The following is a 17,714-nucleotide window of genomic DNA, read 5'->3' as shown; positions in this document are numbered from 1 at the left end:
GGGTGATTTAGAGGCCCCATGATGAAGGGCAGGGTGGAGGAGTGTTTGAGGACCCCACATTGGCAGGGAAGGTGAACTTGGCAAGGGGGAACAAGAATTGGGGAGTGTTGGGGGTTAAGGGATCCCATGAATGGAGGGATCCACTAGAGGCAGATTAGGGAAGGATATGGCAGGCTGGAGGATGTCCGGGAGGAAGAGGAGGACTGAGGGGGGAAGTTCAGGGTGCTAGGAACAGAATGAATAAGGGAGGCTGACAGGTCCCATGGCTGGTAGGATAGGAGCGTGGGAGGAGGGACTGTGGGTTGGGAAAGAAGCAAATTAGACCAAGGGGGTCCTACGAACAGGGGAAACGTAGGGACAGAGCTAGGGTGCAGGTTAAGGTGAGCTGGGGGATGTCGTAGGGAGGAAAAGGGCTGATGGACCCCACAAATGGGGGCATGGACTGGGGGTGCATGTGGGGCTGGGTGTTGTGGAGAGGAAGGGAAACTGAGGGGCCCCTGGGATAAGAGTATGGACTGGAGGGAAGGACACTGATGTGGGTGCAGGCGGGACTGGGGGTTATTAGAAATGGACTGGAGAAGAGGGGGGGATTGGGATGCAGGCTGGGCTGGGGTTGGCTAAGGAAGGGAGGGGTCGGATGGAGCCAGCCTGTGATGCAGTTTGTGGGCAGGGCTGGGCTGTCATGCTGGGTGGGGTGGGGGCTGCAACACACTAGTGACGTCGGACCCGAGGAACCAGCATTGTCAAAACTACAACTCCCGGCATGCACCGCTCATGCAGGGAGTGACTCACGCACAACGAGACCAAGCCCCTAGCGACCCAGGCTTGGCATCCAGACTGCTGATGTCACTTCCTCTTCCGCCACCCCCTTGTCATAGCCTGGAATGGCAAAAACCTCCCCCCGCAGACTGTTACTGGAGAAGCAAAATGCAGGACAATGTAGCACTTTAAAGACTAACAAGATGGTTTATTAGATGATGAGCTTTTGTGGGCCAGACCCACTTCCTCAGATCAAAAAATCAGAAAATACCAGACATTTTAGGTGTCCGGTATTTTCTGAATTCTTTTACCAGACAGGCGGCAAAAATACTGGATTGTCCGAACCTTAGCTGTACTTTGCCCAGACCTGGTCTATACATTTCTGCAGTTGGGTGTGGCCATGCCAGGGTGCTTGGCTGCTCCTTGAGAGTTTCTGTCCAGAGGCTCTTGGAGATAGTTTATTGCTCATCCGCCCTGGCAGTCACTTCTCCCCAGTTGGTCCCAATAGGCTTTCTCCACTGCATTTTCTATCAGGTTCTTACTGGTCATTATCTCCACCGTACCTCGGTGCAGCCATCTGTTCAAACAGCTTTTCAGTCCTAAAACAGTCTTGGCACCATCCCTCAGTTGTGCAATCCTTTTAAAAATGTATCCCCCTAACACACTGGTGTCTGAAACCAGACCACTTCACGGGAGGGTGTGGAAGTGACAGCCAATTCAGCTCCAGCCATGGCATCCAGGTGGGCTAGAGGGGATACAGCCATATTGTTCCCATCCTGCCTATCAGCTGCTTCTAGGGAGAGAGTTCCCTTTAAGCCTCTTAGTCAATGCAGATTTTGGCCTTCACCAGCCAGATGAAGGGCTATATGGGGGAGGGGATGTCATACAGAGTATCACCAACATCAAGAGGAGCCGACACACGAAAAAGCCCAGGCATGGGTAGAAGTGTGCAGGGATAGCTTGGCATTGGGGCAGCTTTAAGACATATGGTACTTAGAACGGCTCTACTGGATCAGACTAATGATTGCTCCAGTCTTGTATCCTGTCTTGCAGCAGTGACTAGTGCTCGATACTTCAGAGGGAATTAACAATCCAGGCAGTCAATGATGCATCCCACAATCAAATCCCAGATTCTGGCAATCAAAGGGTTAGGGCCGTGGTCACCAACAGGTCAATCACGAGGCCTCGACCAGTCGATCATGAAGCACGCAGACCGCCCCCCCATTTTCCTCCCACCCCCGAGGAGCCCCACTACCTACCGCCAGCGAAAATGGAGGTAGTGCCAGCTCCCCGCAGGTGGACGGAAGTCCCGCAGCTTAGCGCCACTTCCGGGGGTTCCGGAAGTTCACTGGCTGCTCTGCCGGGCACACTGTGGGAGGGGGCGTCGGCCCCGGAGGAGGAGCACAGCCACTTCCCTGCACCGGCGCAGGAGGGAGGAGTCGGCCCTGGGGCAGGCGCGCGCGGGGGTTTCGGCCCCGGGGCAGGCGTGTGCGGGGGTTTCCCTGTGCTGCAAGGGGGTTCCCTGCGCCCCAGGGCAGGCACGCGAGGGTTTCCCTGCGCCGCGGGGGGGGAAGGGGAGTCGGGCCCGGAGGAGGCACGTGCTGGCTTCCCTCAGGGGGAGGAATCCTGGGAGGAGGCAGATGCAGGGGACTCTCTGTCTCCACTGGCACCCTGTCCCCACTCCCCTCTCCCCAGCCACAGAACTCTGTCCCCACTCTCCTGCCATAGAACTCTGTCCCCATTCCCATCCCCACTCCCCGAACTCTGTCCCCACTCCTCTGTCCCGAGCCACAGAACTCTGTCCCACTGGAACTCTGTCCCCTGCTGCAGAACCGTCCTCTGTCCTCCCAGCACCCTGTTCCCTCTCCCCTACCCCCAGCCGCAGAACTCTGTCCCACGGGAACTCTGTCCCCTGCTGCAGAACCGTCCTCTGTCCTCCCAGCGCCCTGTTCCCTCTCCCCTACCCCCAGCCGCAGAACTCTGTCCCCACTGGCACCCTGTCCCCTGCCAAAGCACCCACTAGCACCCTTCCCAGTACTATGTCCCCTGCTCCCACCAACACAGTTGGGGCCACATTAGTGAAGCTGGGGGGGGGGGGGGAGTGTTGGAGGAGGTTTTCTTTGCATCTCACTTGGGTGGCCCCAACTGACTTTTCTTGGGTCAGTGACCCCTGACTCAAAACAGGTTCCCTGCCCTTCTCAGAAATAAAGACAACGCAGAAAGTTTTTGTGTTTGTTGGCCAGGCTTCATTTTTAAATAAAATACTGTCAAGCCCCCAACTGGGGCCAAGCCCCCATTTGGCCACAGCATCATAACACTCCTGCACTCCCCCTTCCACCAGACCCCAGATCTGAGCCGATCATACACTGAAACCCCCTGCCCTGAGCCCCTCATATACCCCAAACCAAATTCCTGAACCCTCACATCCACAAGCCTGTAGCTTGCTTAGTACCCAACCCTCCATCTAACCCCAACACCGCCCGGCCTAGAGCCCCCTCCCCGAGCCAGCGTCCCCTTCTCCACCTCCTCCTGCGTCCAGATTTCCTCCCAGAGCTTGCACCTCTCACCCCTTCCCACACTCAAATCCTACACACCCTGTCTCAACCCAGCAAGTGTACGGCTAGACTGCAGGGCTACGTCTACACGGGCATGATTTTCCAGAAATGCTTTTAACGGAAGAGTTTTCCGTTAAAAGCATTTTCGGAAAAGCGCGTCTAGATTGGCAGGACGCTTTTCCGAAAAAGCACTTTTTGCAGAAAAGTGTCCGTGGCCAATCTAGACGTGGTTTTGCGCAAAAAAGCCCCAATCGCCATCTTAGCCATCGGGGCTTTTTTGCGCAAAACAGTACTGTGCTGTCTACACTGGCCCTCTTGCGCAAATGATTTGTGCAAGAGGGCGTTTGCCCGAACGGGAGCAGGACAGTATTTCCGCAAGGACACTGACGATCTTACATGAGATCGTCAGTGTTCTTGCGGAAATTCAAGCAGCCAGTGCAGACAGCTGGCAAGTTTTTCCGCAAAAGCAGATGATTTTGCGGAAAAACTTGCCAGTCTAGACACAGCCCAGGAGTTTTTCAGGATTCTGGAAATATCCCAGAAAAACTCTTCTGCATCCAGGGATGCATTTGTTCTTCTGCTTTTTTTAGTGGAAGAGCAAACATGCTCTTTTGGTCACCCCTATATTCCTCTTTCCACGAGGAATAAGGGAGCTTCCAAAAGAAGGGCTTTTTCTGACATTTGGTCCAGTCTAGACAGGCCAAATGTTGGAAAAACCTCTTCCTACAGAAGAATTGAAAAAAAAAAAAGCAGCAGTATAAGGGTTGGGGATAGCAAGTGATGGAGAGGAGGAGAATAGAGAGGGCGGGGCTTCAAGGAAGGGGCGGGGTGGTAGATCTTGGCTTGTTCTGTCATTTAAAAAGTGATCTTGGGTGTAAAAAGGTTGGAGACCACTGCCCTACATCATCCCACTCACACATCCAAAGAGGCTCACCAGGGCCAGGAAACCAGCGTGGCAGGGGATGGAAGGGGGGTAGTGACATCACAAAGGCCTGTTGCAGGATCTCAGCCTACTGGGAGATAGTGATAGGTCGGTGGTGACCTCACAGAGAGACCCTAACCTGACATCAGCCAATCAGAAGAGAGGTGCAAGGCAGGGACAAGCTCAGAGATTCTAATGGCTTTGCAGCAGCAAGGCTCCTTCTCAAGGTCTCTCGTCGAGGGCGGAGAAAGAATTAGGATTAATTATGGGAGCACGAGGAGGAATCTCGTCAGAGTTTTCTCCTTCCCTACCCACGGAGTTGATGTTACCTGTTCAGAAGGTAAGAGCCGCAGAGAGGTTTGGAGCCTGTTCTGTCTGATCCACCTGAGCTCTAGGCATAGAAATCACTAAGTTAAGGTTGAGCAGGATCCTGTGGGTGGAATTGCTCCAGCGCTCATTAACCCGTTACCCCTTTCCATGTCTATCTGAGAGTACTGTATTCTTATCAGTCAGTGTGTCCCGAGGGGCAGGGGCGGACTAGGGGCAGAACGCCATCCTTGCAGGAGACGGTTGGGGTGGGGGGGGCGATGACATCTCAAAGGCCTGTTGTAGAATCTCAGTCTATTGGGGAAAGGCGATGGGGAGGCGGTGACCTCGTAGAGAGATCCTGACATCAGACACACGGGACAGAGGTGCAAGGTGGGGGCAACCTCAGAGACCCCGCCTTATGGCTTTGTGGGAGGCTCTCCCAAAGAGGCAGGGCTGGAATTGCTCTGAGACTGATCCCCTCAGATGGTGAGCTGGCCCATCCTTTAGGACATCTGCTGTGACCTCTCAGCCTCCCATCAAGTCTCAATGCTGATTGGGAAGACTTCTGCTCCCTGTCATTAGCCCCCTGCCCAGCCAGTTTCCCAGCTGTTACCCAGTCTGGAGCCAGCAAAGCCCTCGGGCAGGAGTGACAGCAAAGGTCTAGGACCCAGAAGCCGTGCCCGGGGTCAGTCTGGAGTGCTGTACAGAGCCCAGGACCATCCACATATCCTGTGTGGTGCAACCTGCTGAGTGGAGACAAAGGCTCAGGGCTGCTCTCATACCCTGATCAGACACTTTACTGAATGTGGTGCAGGGAAAAGGTGGACTGATGGCTCCCATGAATGGGGGTGCAGACTGGGGTGAGGAAGGGCCCCAGGATAAGAATATGGATGGGGGTGCAGGCTGGGGAGAGGAAGGGCCCCGGGATAAGAATATGGACGGGGGGGTGCAGGCTGGGGAGAGGAAGGGCCCCGGGATAAGAATATGGACGGGGTGCAGGCTGGGGTGAGGAAGCAGGAGGGGAGGGGGCTGCGCGGAGCCTGGAGTGTGGGATGAGGGGACCGTGGGCAGGAGGGGAGAGGGCTGCGCGGAGCCTGGTGTGTGGGATGAGGGGGCCGTGGGCAGGAGGGGAGAGGGCTGCGCGGAGCCTGGAGTGCGGGATGAGGGGGCCGTGGGCAGGAGGGGAGAGGGCTGCGCGGAGCCTGGTGTGTGGGATGAGGGGACCGTGGGCAGGAGGGGAGAGGGCTGCGCGGAGCCTGGTGTGTGGGATGAGGGGGCCGTGGGCAGGAGGGGAGAGGGCTGCGCGGAGCCTAGAGTGCGGGATGAGGGGACCGGGGGCAGGAGGGGAGAGGGCTGCGCGGAGCCTGGAGTGCGGGATGAGGGGGCCGGGGGCAGCAGGGGAGAGGGCTGCGTGGAGCCTGGAGTGCGGGATGAGGGGGCCGGGGGCAGCAGGGGAGAGGGCTGCGTGGAGCCTGGAGTGCGGGATGAGGGGACCGGGGGCAGGAGGGGAGAGGGCTGTGCGGAGCCTGGAGTGCGGGATGAGGGGGCCATGGGCAGGAGGGGAGAGGGCTGTGCGGAGCCTGGAGTGCGGGATGAGGGGGCCATGGGCAGGAGGGGAGAGGGCTGTGCGGAGCCTGGAGTGCGGGATGAGGGGGCCGGGGGCAGGAGGGGAGAGGGCTGTGCGGAGCCTGGAGTGCGGGATGAGGGGGCCATGGGCAGGAGGGGAGAGGGCTGCGCGGAGCCTGGTGTGTGGGATGAGGGGGCCGGGGGCAGGAGGGGAGAGGGCTGCGTAGAGCCTGGAAATAAGAAGCTCGTTACTTTGCCTGCTGTAAAAGGGCAAGACTGGGGCCACGTGGGGTGCGGAGGAGGGACAGCAGCTGGGGGCGATGGAATTACACGTGCATTACCCGCAATGACCACCGAGCGGCACTGTGGAGGCGCTACGGAATTACACGTGCATTACCCGCAATGACCACCGAGCGGCACTGTGGAGGCGCTTCGGAATTACACGTGCATTACCGGCAATGACCACCGAGCGGCACTGTGGAGGCGCTACGGAATTACACGTGCATTACCGGCAATGACCACCGAGCGGCACTGTGGAGGCGCTACGGAATTACACGTGCATTACCTGCAATGACCACCGAGCGGCACTGTGGAGGCGCTTCGGAATTACACGTGCATTACCCGCAATGACCACCGAGCGGCACTGTGGAGGCGCTACGGAATTACACGTGCATTACCCGCAATGACCACCGAGCGGCACTGTGGAGGCGCTACGGAATTACACGTGCATTACCCGCAATGACCACCGAGCGGCACTGTGGAGGCGCTACGGAATTACACGTGCATTACCCGCAATGACCACCGAGTGGCACTGTGGAGGCGCTACGGAATTACACGTGCATTACCCGCAATGACCACCGAGCGGCACTGTGGAGGCGCTACGGAATTACACGTGCATTACCCGCAATGACCACCGAGCGGCACTGTGGAGGCGCTACGGAATTACACGTGCATTACCCGCAATGACCACCGAGCGGCACTGTGGAGGCGCTACGGAATTACACGTGCATTACCCGCAATGACCACCGAGCGGCACTGTGGAGGCGCTATGGAATTACACGTGCATTACCGGCAATGACCACCGAGCGGCACTGTGGAGGCGCTACGGAATTACACGTGCATTACCCGCAATGACTACCGAGTGTCACTGTTGCTCTGCTAAGGGCCGTTATTTCCAAATAAAAAAGATTGTTCTTAGGGTAGAAATGCCCCATTCCGAACTAAGACCCTCTGAGCACAGACACTGAATCCATGTCACACAGGAAATGGTATTTCAATGGAAATGTTCCACAGCACAAGCCTTACAAAGTACGTACTCCCCGCAGTCACTCCCAATGGAGTCCCGGGAAGCACTGGGGAGTAACTAACCGCACCTCTATAAGACGTTCGAAATAACGGGCTTGCCTTGTGCATGCTCACGTTATCACTTTTCTAAAGTGATGTATTTCAGAATAACAGGCTTCTTATTTTTTGTGACATGAGAGTTTATTGTTCCAGAATAATGCCATTGTAGAAATTGCTCTTTTTATATAGCAATATTGTGTGTGCTCCACTGTCGCTATTTACAAATAGCTCCTTCCTAGGGCCATTAAAGTAATTACGCTCTAGTGTTTCCTGGGGCTCTAAGTCAAGGTAGCACAGCCACTTTAGGGAAGCCTGCCTCAGAGTAATTAAAACCAGCCAAAATATCTGAGAAGCCTTGTATTCTGAAATAGAATGACTCAATTTCAGAATAGCATAAAGTATGTCTACACTACACACTTGTTTTAGCATTTCCCCATTACAAAGTAGCATGTCCTTACTAAGGGAGCCTACCTCTCACAAATGTTGATGCTTCCCTGTTGTGGGAACACACTATTTTGAAAAATATTTTCAAATACTTTAACCCCCAAAATACCTTATTTGAAATAATTCCCCAGTGTGAACATAGCCAAGCATTACATTGTAGCTGTAATGTTTGGCTATTTCCATAGACCCAAGAATCCCAAAATATCAATCCATGCTTTTCTTTCTTCTATTAATAAACCTTTAGATTCTAAAGGATTGGCCCTGCGTGATCTTGTGGGTAAGATCCAAAGTGTAAACTGACCGGGGATTTGTGGCTGGTACTTTGGGACCGGAAAGACCCGTTCGGGGAAGGTGAGATTGGGTTCTACAACCCCCTCACCTGTGTGCAGGCCCGGGGCTAATTGTGGCACAGGGAGAGCTGGGGTGTCTGAGGGGTTTTGCTCCTGAGGCTTCTGGCTGGCCAGATTGGCAGCTAAAGCACTCAGTGTGACCGGTTTATGGCCTATTTGGGAAAGGCTTCCAGTCTGGGGCTGTAAGGAGCCCCGAGTTTTGAGCAATTCGCCCTGAGCGGACGCCCTCAGCTGTGCCAAGACCTGGCCCGGTCCGTCAGAGCCACCTTCCCAGCTCACCTCAACCCTCACCCTACCTTCTCCCCAGTCATCTTTCAACACATAGGGAGGAAGAGGAGGGTGGGTGAGGGGGTCCTTAACGGCCCCCAGCCCAACACGCTCTTGATCAAACAAGTTTTTCCGACACTGATAAACCTCATTCCATGAGGAATAAGCCCTCCATTGTTTCAATTGTTTCCATTTTCTTTTGAAATAATGCAATTGCTGTGTGGATGCTACTGTTGTTCTGCCAGAATAATGTCCCTTATTCCAGAAAAATGGTACAGTGTAGACACACCCTTAGTTCAAATTAGTGCTGCAGTGTAGACATACCCTAAGCTAATTCGAATTAGTGCATCTAGACCTAAAAACTAATTCGAATTAGCATTTTGCTAATTGGAAATAGCGTATCCACATTGAGTGGACCCTGAACCGAAGTTAAGGCTGGCCAGAACCAGTGCCTGCAGGGCATCAGGTTAGGACTTAGAGTGTGGAGCTGCTGCCTCCGTCTAGCCGAGGGTTGTGTTTAAAGGAACCCGACCCCCACCCCGGACAGACAGTTCTCAGGGTTCCCCGCTTGCTTGTCTACCTCGATAAGGGACAGCAAAGCAGTCCTGTCTTGGAGTGCCCACACTCGGCACATCAAAGCACTTGGCCATCAGCCCGGCTGCACTTGCCGCAGGCTGCCATCCAAGGGGATCAATTGGGAGGCTGTCAGGATCCAGGAGGCCCTGCAGGAGAGCTTGCACCCCGAGGAGCCCGCAGAGCCACCCCAGTCCTCCCCATCGGGGGCTCATGCCCCATTCCTCCCTAACCTCCTTCCACTTACCCTTCCCTAGCCCCCTTCCTGATGTAAAAAATAAATGACACGTGTGTTGTTAAATAAAGAGAGTTTCTATTTTTGAAAACTGAGGGGTGGGGATTAACCTCTGGGGAGACTGGTAAAAGGTGGTGGGAGAGGGGAAGAGAGAGGGGAGGTGGAAACCTGGGAGGAGGGAGCTGGAAGGGGGAAGCCAGGGGAAGGAGGAGGAGGGAGCTGGAAGGGGGAAGCCAGGGGAAGGAGGAGGAGGGGAAGTATAAAACTATGGTACGCCATATCTTCAGTACTGTGTACAGATGTGGTCTCCTCACCTCAAAAAAGATATTTTGGCCTTGGAAAGGGTTCAGAAAAGGGCAACTACAATGATTAGGGGTTTGGAGCAGGTCCCATATGAAGAGAGGCTAAAGAGACTGGGACTTTTCAGCTTAGAAAAGAGGAGACTGAGGGGGATATGACAGAGGTCTATAAAATCATGAGTGGTGTGGAGAGGGTGAATATAGAAAAGTTCTTTACTTGTTCCCATAATATAAGAACTAGAGGACACCAAATGAAATTAATGGGTAGCAGGCTTAAACCTAATACAAGAAAGGTCTTCACACAGCGCACAGTCAACCTGTGGAACTCCTTGCCAGAGGATGCTGTGAAGGCTAGGACTATAACAGAGTTTAAAAAACAACTAGATAAATTCATGGAGGTTAGGTCCATAAAAGGCTATTAGCCTGGGGGAAGGAAGAAATGGTGCCCCTGGCCTCTGTTTGTCAGAGGCTGGAGAAGGATGGCAGGAGACAAATTGCTTGATCACTGTCTTCGGTCCACCCCCTCTGGGGCACCTGGCACTGGCCACGGTTGGCAGACAGGCTACTGGGCTAGATGGCCCTTTGGTCTGACCCAGTATAGCCATTCTTATGTTCTTATCAGTATCAGAAGTGCACCGATGGATACGGAGCACGCAGCTCCGCGGGATCTGGTGCTTCTGGGGCGATGACTTAAAAGCCAGCTCCCCACGCGCACAGGCTCTCACCTCCCCCCAGCCCTTGCTGACTCTGTATTAGAGACAGCAAGGGGGAGGGAAGCGTGTGTAGTTGTCAGGATTAACCGATAAGCCCAGGCTTATCAGTTAATCGTATACACGACTATACGCTAACATCCCATTCACCGAGTGTCACTGTTAGCATTTCTGTAACGCAGTAAGTGCATTGCCGGGAGCAGGTACGCCTTGAGAGGCCTCCAAGCTTACCCAGTACATGGAGAGACCTTTTTTCAAAGGCCCAGCTTCTGATGGGTTTGGTCCTCCTTCTGGGATGCCACCGGATGTGGTGGGATTTCACTGAGACTACTTGCTCCACTAGCCTTGGCTGCCTCTCCCTGTTTTGCTGACTTAGGCTCTCTGGCCTCTGGGAGCCCACACAGGTTGGGAAGCACCAAGTGTAGAAACACAGAGTCTGCAAACAGCTCTATACCGTAAGGCTTAGCTAGAAAATCGTCCAGCACTCAATTGCAGTTCCCCTCCGGAAAGTACACCCAAAATAATATTATCTGACGCGGGAGAGAAATCACTACAATGCAAGCTCATACGTTTGCCCATCCCCTCAATGAGGAGTAACATACGCACAACTTCTCCCGCTCCCCTCCTGCTGTTAGAAATTACACAAACTACATTTGTTTGATTAAAATCTAGCTTTTACAGTTGAGAGATTGCTGTCGTTTATCAAAACAAACTAAAGCACGCATACCGTGTATGGGTGTAGGCATGGATGGAGGAAGGGCAGCGTTAGGAGTGCAGGTTGCCATGGGATGTGGGTGTAGAAAGGAAGAGAAGGGGGGTGGGACCCAATGGATGGGAGCATGGATTGGAAGGGTCTGGAGTGTGGGATGGCTTGGGATGGGGGCTTGCTGAGGAGGAAGAGGAGAGTGGTTGAGGGAGTCCTTACGTGTGGAAGGAGGCCTGGGGGGAAGGTAGTGATGGGGGTCACATGGCAGGCGGGATGCGAGTGTGGGGGGAGGGACTGTGGGTTGGGAAGGAAAGAAACGGGGTTTAAGGGTCCTATAGACGGGGGAAAGGTAGGGATAGGGATAGACTGCGGGATGGGGGAGTGTTCTAGGGAGGAAAAAGAGGGGCTGATGGGCCCCGTGAAGGGAGGGATGCTCTGGGGTTGCACGTTGCTCTGAGTCTGTGGAGAGAAGAAGGGAAACTGAGGGACACCAGGACTAGGGGGTATGGGCTAGGAAAGAGCACTGGTGGGGGTGCAGCTTGTGTGAGGGGGATGTTGAAATGTACTGCGGGAGTGGAACCTCCGCTCGGACTCGCTGTCTCAGCAAACGTGACTTCCCTTCCTAGACCCGAGTGGGCCGTAAGCCGAGAGATTTCCAGACCCGACACTTATCTCCGTGACAGCGATGGCTGCTCCGCTCCCAGCCGGACGGTTCTCGCCTCGCTTCGACCAAGCTCCCGAGCTCGCTGTTCTCGTTTCCGTTCCCTCCCCAGACGGGAGGACACCGGGAGGGTTGACTTCTTATCGCTCGCTACCGAACACAGCAGAGGGGGAACGAACAAACAAACAAACAACTTAGCGTTTCAGTCCGCAAGGACGCGGCATCGCTTCTTCTCCCACCATCGCGCCACAGCCTCCCACCATCGGCCACCCCCTCCCGCTGCCACTACTGAAACGCGGGAGAAAGGAGGCCTTGAATCTCTATCCACGCTCTGTTGAACCGCCTACTGCCCCTTCCCCAGTCCCCAAGCCACCAGGCTCCGTGCCCCAGCAGGAAGCTCTCTGCCTCAGAAGAAACCTACTGCCAGGACGCTTGAAGATTTCAAAGCACCCATCTCCTACTCACGCAGAGCCATGGGAAGGCCGAACGCTGAGAACCCCTCCTGTGTCCCAAAAATCACGTCCAGGCAGCTCCAGTCCATCTCGGACGGTCTCTTCTCCGGACACGGCCCCGCGCCGATTCCTCTGCAAGCGCGGAAGAAAAACCCCAGCGTGAGCTCTCACTCACTAAGGTCTCTGGCTGCGGGACTTCTATCCTTTAGACCTTGCCCCTCCGTCCCCTCTCTATCGGGACCGCTACAAGAACACTGAGTCAGTCACCCCTGATGCACCACCACTTTCCCTTGCTCTACCTTGCGTACCTGCATGATTCCCGTTGGCTCCGGAGCCCTTAACCCGTGGAGATGCTCACCTGGAATGCCTGCAAGTGTCCCGTAGAAGGACACGGAGGAAGCAGAGCAAGGACAGAGACACAGACAGAAACAGACAGACAGAACGTATTGGCCAATACGAGAGAGCAACAAGAGAGAAACACACGAGAGGCAGCCAGAAACCTTACCACCTTGCGTCTCCCTCCTCGAGCCGAGCGTCTGCTGAGAAGGACACCGTGGTCCAGAGAAACCAGCACCACTGACAAACGGGAGACCTCTTTCTCCCACAACCAAGGCAGCACCTCGGAAACCTCCGCTCGGACTCGCTGTCTCAGAAAACGTGACTTCCCTTCCTAGAACCGAGCGGGCCGTAAGCCGAGAGATTTCCAGACCCGACACTTATCTCCGTGACAGCGATGGCTGCTCCGTTCCCAGCCGGACGGTTCTCGCCTCCCTTCGTCAAAGCTCCCGAGCTCGCTGTTCTCCTTTTCGTTCCATCCCCAGACGGGAGGACACCGGGACGACTGACTTCTTATCGCTTGCTACCGAACCCAGCAAAGAGGGAAAAAACAAACTTAGCCCTTCAGTCCGCAAGGACGCGGCATCGCTTTTCCTCCCCTATAACCCACCGCAGCCACCCCCTCCCGCTGCAACTGTAGAAACACGGAGAGAAAGGAGGCCTTGAATCTCTATCCACGCTCTGTTGAACCAACTACTGCCCCTTCCCCAGTCCCCAAGCCACCAGGCTCCGTGCCCCAGCAGGAAGCTCTCTGCCTCAGAAGAAACCTACTGCCAGGACACTTGAAGATTTCAAAGCACCCATCTCCTACTCACGCAGAGCCATGGGAAGGCCGAACGCTAAGAACCCCTGCTGTGTCCCAAAAATCACGTCCAGGCAGCTCCAGTCCATCTCGGACGGTCTCTTCTCCGGACACGGCCCCGCGCCCATTCGTCTGCAAGCGCGGAAGAAAAACCCCAGCGTGAGCTCTCACTCACTAAGGGCTCTGGCTGCGGGACTTCTATCCTTTACACCTTGCCCCTCCCTCCCCTCTCTATCGGGACCGCTACAAGAACACTGAGTCAGTCACCCCTGATGCACCACCACTGTCCCTTGCTCTACCTTGCGTACCTGCATGATTCCCGTTGGCTCCGGAGCCCTTAACCCGTGGAGATGCTCACCTGGAATGCCTGCAAGTGTCCCGTAGAAGGACACGGCAGAAGCAGAGCAAGGACAGAGACACAGACAGAAACAGACAGACAGAACGTATTGGCCAATACGAGAGAGCAACAAGAGAGAAACACACGAGAGGCAGCCAGAAACCTTACCACCTTGCGTCTCCCTCCTCGAGCCGAGCGTCTGCTGAGAAGGACACCGTGGTCCAGAGAAACCAGCACCACTGACAAACGGGAGACCTCTTTCTCCCACAACCAAGGCAGCACCTCGGAAACCTCCGCTCGGACTCGCTGTCTCAGAAAACGTGACTTCCCTTCCTAGAACCCAGCGGGCCGTAAGCCGAGAGATTTCCAGACCCGACACTTATCTCCGTTACAGCGATGGCTGCTCCGCTCCCAGCCGGACGGTTCTCGCCTCGCTTCGACCAAGCTCCCGAGCTCGCTGTTCTCCTTTTCGTTCCATCCCCAGACGGGAGGACACCGGGAGGACTGACTTCTTATCGCTTGCTACCGAACCCAGCAAAGAGGGAAAAAACAAACTTAGCCCTTCAGTCCGCAAGGACGCGGCATCGCTTTTCCTCCCCTATAACCCACCGCAGCCACCCCCTCCCGCTGCAACTGTAGAAACACGGAGAGAAAGGAGGCCTTGAATCTCTATCCACGCTCTGTTGAACCGACTACTGCCCCTTCCCCAGTCCCCAAGCCACCAGGCTCCGTGCCCCAGCAGGAAGCTCTCTGCCTCAGAAGAAACATACTGCCAGGACGCTTGAAGATTTCAAAGCACCCATCTCCTACTCACGCAGAGCCATGGGAAGGCCGAACGCTGAGAACCCCTGCTGTGTCCCAAAAATCACATCCAGGCAGCTCCAGTCCATCTCGGACGGTCTCTTCTCCGGACACGGCCCCGCGCCCATTCGTCTGCAAGCGCGGAAGAAAAACCCCAGCGTGAGCTCTCACTCACTAAGGTCTCTGGCTGCGGGACTTCTATCCTTTACACCTTGCCCCTCCCTCCCCTCTCTATCGGGACCGCTACAAGAACACTGAGTCAGTCACCCCTGATGCACCACCACTTTCCCTTGCTCTACCTTGCGTACCTGCATGATTCCCGTTGGCTCCGGAGCCCTTAACCCGTGGAGATGCTCACCTGGAATGCCTGCAAGTGTCCCGTAGAAGGACACGGAAGAAGCAGAGCAAGGACAGAGACACAGACAGAAACAGACAGACAGAACGTATTGGCCAATACGAGAGAGCAACAAGAGAGAAACACACGAGAGGCAGCCAGAAACCTTACCACCTTGCGTCTCCCTCCTCGAGCCGAGCGTCTGCTGAGAAGGACACCGTGGTCCAGAGAAACCAGCACCACTGACAAACGGGAGAGCTCTTTCTCCCACAACCAAGGCAGCACCTCGGAAACCTCCGCTCGGACTCGCTGTCTCAGAAAACGTGACTTCCCTTCCTAGAACCCAGCGGGCCGTAAGCCGAGAGATTTCCAGACCCGACACTTATCTCCGTGACAGCGATGGCTGCTCCGCTCCCAGCCGGACGGTTCTCGCCTCGCTTCGACCAAGCTCCCGAGCTCGCTGTTCTCCTTTTCGTTCCATCCCCAGACGGGAGGACACCGGGACGACTGACTTCTTATCGCTTGCTACCGAACCCAGCAAAGAGGGAAAAAACAAACTTAGCCCTTCAGTCCGCAAGGACGCGGCATCGCTTTTCCTCCCCTATAGCCCACCGCAGCCACCCCCTCCCGCTGCAACTGTAGAAACACGGAGAGAAAGGAGGCCTTGAATCTCTATCCACGCTCTGTTGAACCGACTACTGCCCCTTCCCCAGTCCCCAAGCCACCAGGCTCCGTGCCCCAGCAGGAAGCTCTCTGCCTCAGAAGAAACCTACTGCCAGGATGCTTGAAGATTTCAAAGCACCCATCTCCTACTCACGCAGAGCCACGGGAAGGCCGAACGCTGAGAACCCCTCCTGTGTCCCAAAAATCTCATCCAGGCAGCTCCAGTCCATCTCGGACGGTCTCTTCTCCGGACACGGCCCCGCGCCGATTCGTCTGCAAGCGCGGAAGAAAAACCCCAGCGTGAGCTCTCACTCACTAAGGTCTCTGGCTGCGGGACTTCTATCCTTTAGACCTTGCCCCTCCCTCCCCTCTCTATCAGGACCGCTACAAGAACACTGAGTCAGTCACCCCTGATGCACCACCACTTTCCCTTGCTCTACCTTGCGTACCTGCATGATTCCCGTTGGCTCCGGAGCCCTTAACCCGTGGAGATGCTCACCTGGAATGCCTGCAAGTGTCCCGTAGAAGGACACGGAAGAAGCAGAGCAAGGACAGAGACACAGACAGAAACAGAGAGACAGAACGTATTGGCCAATACAGGAGAGCAACAAGAGAGAAACACACGAGAGGCAGCCAGAAACCTTACCACCTTGCGTCTCCCTCCTCGAGCCGAGCGTCTGCTGAGAAGGACACCGTGGTCCAGAGAAACCAGCACCACTGACAAACGGGAGAGCTCTTTCTCCCACAACCAAGGCAGCACCTCGGAAACCTCCGCTCGGACTCGCTGTCTCAGAAAACGTGACTTCCCTTCCTAGAACCGAGCGGGCCGTAAGCCGAGAGATTTCCAGACCCGATTCTTATCGCCGTGACAGCGATGGCTGCTCCGCTCCCAGCCGGACGGTTCTCGCCTCGCTTCGACCAAGCTCCCGAGCTCGCTGTTCTCCTTTTCGTTCCATCCCCAGACGGGAGGACACCGGGACGACTGACTTCTTATCGCTTGCTACCGAACCCAGCAAAGAGGGAAAAAACAAACTTAGCCCTTCAGTCCGCAAGGACGCGGCATCGCTTTTCCTCCCCTATAACCCACCGCAGCCACCCCCTCCCGCTGCAACTGTAGAAACACGGAGAGAAAGGAGGCCTTGAATCTCTATCCACGCTCTGTTGAACCGACTACTGCCCCTTCCCCAGTCCCCAAGCCACCAGGCTCCGTGCCCCAGCAGGAAGCTCTCTGCCTCAGAAGAAACCTACTGCCAGGACGCTTGAAGATTTCAAAGCACCCATCTCCTACTCACGCAGAGCCATGGGAAGGCCGAACGCTGAGAACCCCTCCTGTGTCCCAAAAATCACGTCCAGGCAGCTCCAGTCCATCTCGGACGGTCTCTTCTCCGGACACGGCCCCGCGCCGATTCGTCTGCAAGCGCGGAAGAAAAACCCCAGCGTGAGCTCTCACTCACTAAGGTCTCTGGCTGCGGGACTTCTATCCTTTACACCTTTCCCCTCCCTCCCCTCTCTATCGGGACCGCTACAAGAACACTGAGTCAGTCACCCCTGATGCACCACCACTTTCCCTTGCTCTACCTTGTGTACCTGCATGATTCCCGTTGGCTCCGAAGCCCTTAACCCGTGGAGATGCTCACCTGGAATGCCTGCAAGTGTCCCGTAGAAGGACACGGCAGAAGCAGAGCAAGGACAGAGACACAGACAGAAACAGACAGACAGAACGTATTGGCCAATACGGGAGAGCAACAAGAGAGAAACACACGAGAGGCAGCCAGAAACCTTACCACCTTGCGTCTCCCTCCTCGAGCCGAGCGTCTGCTGAGAAGGACACCGTGGTCCAGAGAAACCAGCACCACTGACAAATGGGAGAGCTCTTTCTCCCACAACCAAGGCAGCACCTCGGAAACCTCCGCTCGGACTCGCTGTCTCAGAAAACGTGACTTCCCTTCCTAGAACCCAGCGGGCCGTAAGCCGAGAGATTTCCAGACCCGACACTTATCTCCGTGACAGCGATGGCTGCTCCGCTCCCAGCCGGACGGTTCTCGCCTCGCTTCGACCAAGCTCCCGAGCTCGCTGTTCTCCTTTTCGTTCCATCCCCAGACGGGAGGACTCCGGGACGACTGACTTCTTATCGCTTGCTACCGAACCCAGCAAAGAGGGAAAAAACAAACTTAGCCCTTCAGTCCGCAAGGACGCGGCATCGCTTTTCCTCCCCTATAGCCCACCGCAGCCACCCCCTCCCGCTGCAACTGTAGAAACACGGAGAGAAAGGAGGCCTTGAATCTCTAT

This window comes from Pelodiscus sinensis, chromosome 10 (genome assembly GCF_052426305.1).
Source record: "Pelodiscus sinensis isolate ZL-2025 chromosome 10, ASM5242630v1, whole genome shotgun sequence".
Taxonomy (NCBI): Eukaryota; Metazoa; Chordata; order Testudines; family Trionychidae; genus Pelodiscus; species Pelodiscus sinensis.
The sequence above is the reverse complement of the archived record's forward strand: the minus strand, read 5'-3'. Positions refer to the sequence as shown.